This window comes from Leptonychotes weddellii, chromosome 16, assembly GCF_054177405.1.
Source record: "Leptonychotes weddellii isolate Sample4059 chromosome 16, ASM5417740v2, whole genome shotgun sequence".
Lineage (NCBI taxonomy): Eukaryota > Metazoa > Chordata > Mammalia > Carnivora > Phocidae > Leptonychotes > Leptonychotes weddellii.
In genome coordinates, this window is record NC_138384.1 from 40816534 (window position 1) to 40822744 (window position 6211).

Sequence of the window (6211 nt, forward strand, 5' to 3'; positions counted from 1 at the left end):
TTTTTTTTTTAAAGATTTTATTTATTTATTTGAGACAGAGAGAATGAGAAACAGAGCATGAGAGGGAGGAGGGTCAGAGGGAGAAGCAGACTCCCCGCCGAGCAGGGAGCCCGATGTGGGACTCGATCCCGGGACTCCAGGATCATGACCTGAGCCGAAGGCAGTCGCTTAACCAACTGAGCCACCCAGGCGCCCTAATTACAGGAGTTTTATCATATGTTTTAATATCTGGTAGGGCCAATCATGCCCTCCTACCATGGTCTTTCTCAGAGTTTTCCTGGCTGTCCTTATCTGTGCATTCTTTTAAATAAGTTTCATAATCAACCTTTTTCTAATTCCTGATAAAAGCTTGATGGCACTTTTGGGGAAGATTGTACTGCATTTGTAAATTAACTTTGAAAGAATTGATATCTTTTTTTTTTTTAAGATTTTATTTATTTACTTGACAGAGAGAGCGAGATAGCGAGAGCAGGAACACAAGCAGGGGGAGTGGGAGAGGGAGAAGCAGGCTTCCCGTGGAGCAGGGAGCCCGATGCAGGGCTCGATCCCAGGACCCTGGGACCATGACCTGAGCCGAAGGCAGACGCTTAACGACTGAGCCACCCAGGCGCCCTGAAAGAGTTGATATCTTTATTATGGTAATCTTCTGTCCAAAAACATTGCCCTTCCATTTATTCCTATTTACTTTTGTGTCTTTCAGGAGTATTTATAGTTTTCCTCTTATACATTTTGCACATTGCTTGTCAAGCTTATGCCTAGGTATTTTATTATTATTACTATCTGCTCTTAGGCATAAGGTCTGCCTTTCTGTTCTTTCTTCTAACTGGACACTGTTGAAGACCGCCGATTTCTGTATATTCATTTTATGTCATGATATTTAACTAAATTCTGTTATTTGTAGTTGCTTTTCCATTGATTCTTGAATATATTATCATCAAATAGAGATAGTTTCCAATTCTCATGTCTCTAACTGCTGTTGGCTCATGGATCCAACAAAAAGTGAAAGAGACTGAAGATAAGGGCATCCCCATCAGAATACTATTCTTCTCAGTACAGTCCCTATCTTCTGCTTTCTTTCCACATCCTTCCCCCACCGCAGTCTAGCTTCCACCCCACCACTGTTCTGAGTTGAAGCCAACCAAGGCTGCCAATAACCTCCTTGCAATTAAGTCCTGAGAACATTTCCTGCTCTCAGAGAATACGCACCTCTTTTTTGAATGTTCTCCCTCCATTGGCTTTTCTGGCATCACATACTGATGTCCACACCACACACACACACACACACACACACACACACACACGCATGCACGCACCCCCCCCCACACACATACCCCTGGTCTCCCACCAACCCCTCCAGTTGCAACTTCCAAGCTCCTTATCCTCTGTCACTTCTCATTTTCAAGCCTCTTCCAACATTCTACAGTCTTCCTAAGCCTTCTCAAACCCTTTTCTGGATACCACTGACTCACGGTGACTCATGCCCCATGATGGTTCTAAGTGACCTCCTGCCTTTGTTATATATATTTTTTTAAGATTTTATTTATTTATTTGAGGTAGAGAGAGAGAGAAAGTGCATGAGTGGGGTGAAGGGCTGAGGGAGAAGCAGACTCCCCGCTGAACGGGGAGCCTGACGCAGGGCTCGATCCCGGGACTCCAGGATCATGACCTGAGCCGAAGGCAGACGCCCAACCAACTGAGCCACCCAGGTCCCCCTGCCTTTGTTATATTGTAAACAAGTCATCCCCCCACCCCATGCACACAAACAGAAGTTACCAAAATCATTATTTACACTCATGCAATGGTTGAGATGAAAGGATTAAGTCGGCTGGTGCTAGGCAACGTAAACAACAGTGATAGGGAACATGAAATGGTGACTCTTGATAACTCATGTCGAAGTTCTATACCAAGTGAGGAATTTGGAAATTTTAAGAACAGACACAGCTCTCCTTTGAGTTCTGTATCTCACTGCCTCCTTGATATTTACTGAATGTCTCAAAGTCATCTCTAACTCAGTATGTCGCAAACCTCATAGTCTCCCACCACCTAGCCCAGGTCCTTTCCTTATTCTGAATCTCAGAAATGATGCCACTATTAGCACCAGTTCTGCAAGCCAGAGACTAATTTGCCTATTTTATTTTTTAAACCAACACACAGCACAACTGATGTGTGTGGATTTATGTTACCACTACCACAATCAGGATACAGAATAGTTCTATCATCCAAAACCCTCCCTCACACTATCCTCTTCAGTCACACCTTCCCTCTCCCCCCAGCTCCTGGCAACCACTGCTCTATCTGTTCTATGTTCCCATAGTTTTGTCTTTTTCAAGAATGTCTTATAAATGGAATCAGTCCCATGTATCCATCTGACTATGGGATATTTCTTTTTTTTTTTTTTTAAAGATTTTATTTATTTGAGAGAGAGAGAATGAGAGAGAGCACATGAGAGGAGGGAGGGTCAGAGGGAGAAGCAGACTCCCTGCCGAGCAGGGAGCCCGATGCGGGACTCGATCCAGGGACTCCAGGATCATGACCTGAGCCGAAGGCAGTCGCTTAACCAACTGAGCCACCCAGGCGCCCGAGACCGGGTTGTTTTTTTTTTGTTTTGTTTTGTTTTGTTTTTAATTTTTTTTAAAGATTTTATTTATTTATTTGAGAGAGAGAGAGCATGAAAGGGGGGAGGGTCAGAGGGAGAAGCAGACTCCCCGCCAAGCAGGGAGCCTGATGCGGGACTCGATCCCGGGACTCCAGGATCACGACCTGAGCCGAAGGCAGTCGCTTAACCAACTGAGCCACCCAGGCGCCCGACTATGGGATATTTCTACTGGAATGTCTCACAGGCACCTTAACTCAACATCATGACCCTCCTTCTAAATCTGCCCCTCCCCCTATGTCTTCTCAGGGAATATGCCATCGCCCAGCAGCCCAAGCTAGGAGAGTCATATTTGGTTCTTCTCTCTTTCATCCTCACTTCTAATTAGTCACTTAATCTTATTACTTATACTTCCTTTATGTCTATCCAATTAATCTATTTATTGCCAACCCACTGTCCTTTTACCAATGGATTCAGGCAGCCATCTCTCATCTGGTCTATTTCAACAGCTTTCTGGGATTTTTTTGCTCAAAAGTCTTACTGCCTTTGAGTCCACATCTACACTGCAGTAGGAGCGATCATCCTAACAAACACAAAATCTTGTCAAGTCATCCCCCTGCTTAAAACCCTTCAGTGGTTGTCCTTTACCCTTAGGATCAATCTTAAACTCCTTAGATGACATTCGATACTTTCCATAATATGCTTCCAGCTCTATCTCAACCCATTGCTCCTGGTCTCAGCCTACATGTCTCCCACACATATACCCTCACTTGCCCTGCTTCTTCTTTTAGTCTGGAGTGCCTTTTTCCTTCCCTAATTCAACTAATTCCTACTGTTCTTCATGTCTCTTTGGTTATAATCTCCTGGCTGGGCTAAGTGCCATTATTTTTATTTCTGTAGGAGAACCCTGAACTCTTCTCTAATACTTAACCCTGGTAGAGTAGTTCTCAAAGTGGATCTGCATGTCCCTGAGGTCAAAATTATTTTCATAATGAAACTAAGATGCAACTTTAGATACAACTTCAGATACAACTAAAATTATTCAGATTTTTCACTGTGTTGAAATTTGCACTGATGGTGCAAAAACAATGGAAGATAAAACTGCTGGCCCTTGTCCCAAATCAAGGCAGTGGCACCAAATGTCTAGAAGTTGTTGTATTCTCCACAACCACTCATTCACAGCAAAAAACCCAAAACAAAACACACAAAAAAAAAAAAAAAAAAAACACAAAACCCCAAAACAACAAAAACGAGTTTTACTTAACAATGTCCTTGATGAAACAGTAAAAATTATTAATTTCATTAAATTTCTATCCTTGAGTACATGTCATTTTAATATCCTGTGTAACAAAATGCAAGGTATATGTATAAAGCTGCATATTGATATATGATGAATTGTCTCAAGAAAAAGTATTTGATCATTTGAATTATGAACTGTATTAGTAGCTTTTTTCATAGTATAACTTTTTTTTTACAGAAAAAACAAAAAACTGTAGTTACACAGATTTGAGTACCTGGCAGATATTTTCTAAAATATGAACAGAGCTTGCCCATTTAAGGAAAATAACTAATGAATTTATTACAAATGATAAAATCTGAGCCTTTCAGGGGAAAAAAACCGTATCTGAGCTTAATAGTGTTCCAAACACTTACAGCTTTTCTGGTGAATTCCATATGGATATTTATGACTATGACTTTTTTGATATTATATAATAAAATATGTCAACATATGGCAAGTTGAATAACTCAGTAAGCCAGTATTTTCCAAATGCCTGATGCATGTTGTTTTAAAAGTATGAATAGGTAAAAGATCCATTCAAAGTTCAAGATACACTGATGAATTTTTAAGTTTGTTGATAGAGTTTCAGACTCTACATTGCAACGAATCTTTAAGAGAAAACCATTTGTTGGGGCGCCCGGGTGGCTCAGTCGTTAAGTGTCTGCCTTCAGCTCAGGTCATGATCCCAGGGTCCTAGGATCGAGCCCCACATCAGGATCCCTGCTCGGCTGGAAGCCTGCTTCTCCCTCTCCCACTCCCCCTGCTTGTGTTACTGCTCTTGCTCTCTCTCTCTCTCTGTCAAATAAATAAATAAAATCTTTAAAAAAAGAGAGAGAGAAAACCATTTGTAGTTTTGGTGTAGTATTAAAGAAGATTCACGTTTATCTGAAAAGATTATTAAATACATCTCTAAATCAAAATTAATTCTATGTGTGAAGCCAGATTCTCTTCATGTACTTCCAATGAAACAACATATTACAATACATTGAATGCAGAAGCAGATATCAGAATCTAGTTGTTTCCTATTAAGCTGAACATTAACAGATTTGCAAAAACAATGTCACTCTTATCAAAAGACTTTTGTGTGTGTGTACTTATGCTTCTCATTAAGATTGGTTGAGCCTAAAAAAAAAAGATTGGTTAAGCCTACTATATGTAATCTCTCACTGATTACAACTAAAAGCTCTGGCCAGAATACATAAAGCAACTACCTGAGGACACTGAAAAGTAATTGAGAGTAGGCAGATAGTAGAGGGAAGTCAAAATTTGAAAAATGACTGATATGGTGGTGAGGTTTCTGTGGGTATTTTTTTTCTCCGGTACCTCCCTACTTTAACCAGAGGGTGATCCAAATCCCAGACCTGGGCAGCAGATACAGACAGAAAAAATCTGAGAAATACTCTCTTTCTGGTCAGAGAACTGGGAGGGATCACAAATAAACCGCAAGTATGTGGGGACAAAGTAGGGAGCTAATGGAAAAATTAAATGAAAAAAAAATTCAAATCCAAAAGAAGGCAGAAAGGGGGAAAGAGAGGAAAAAACACAAAGAGAACAAACAAAACAATAAAATATAGGCCTAAATCTAATTTATCAATAATTACATTACATGTAAATGATCTAAGTATACCAAATAAAAGACAGAGGTTGTCAGATTAGATTTAAACTACATGCTGTCTACAAGAAACTCTATTTTTTTTTAAGATTTTATTTATTTATTTGAGAGAGAGAGAGAGCATGAGTGGGGGGGAGGGGCAGAGGGAGAGGGAGAAGCAGACTCTCTTCTGTGCAGAGAGCCCAATGCAGGGCTCCATCCCAGGACCCTGAGATCATGACCTGAGCTGAAGGTAGATGCTTAACCGACTGAGCCACCCAAGTGCCCTAAGAAACTCACTTTAAATATAATGCTGTAGGGACACCTGGGTGGCTCAGTTGGTTAAGTGTCTGCCTTCGGCTTCGGTCATGATCTCAGGGTCCTGCGATCCAGCCTCACATCCGGCCCCCTGCTCAGCGGGGAGTCTGCTTCTTCTTCTCTCTCTGCCCCTCCCTCCCCCGACTCATTCACTCTCTCTCAAATAAATAAATAAACAAATAAATAAATAAAATATATTTTTTAAAAGCCATCAGTGAAAGTCATCATATTAACGAACTAAAGATAAATACTGCGTGATCATCTCAATAGATAAAAAACATTCAACAAAATTGAACATCCAGTCATAGTAAAAAACAAAACAAAACTCAGCAACCAAGGAATAGAAAGAATCTTAGAAACTTCTTTAACTTGCCAACGTGCATTTAGAAAGATAACGTTAAAAGTCTGAATACTGGGGCGCCTGGGTGGC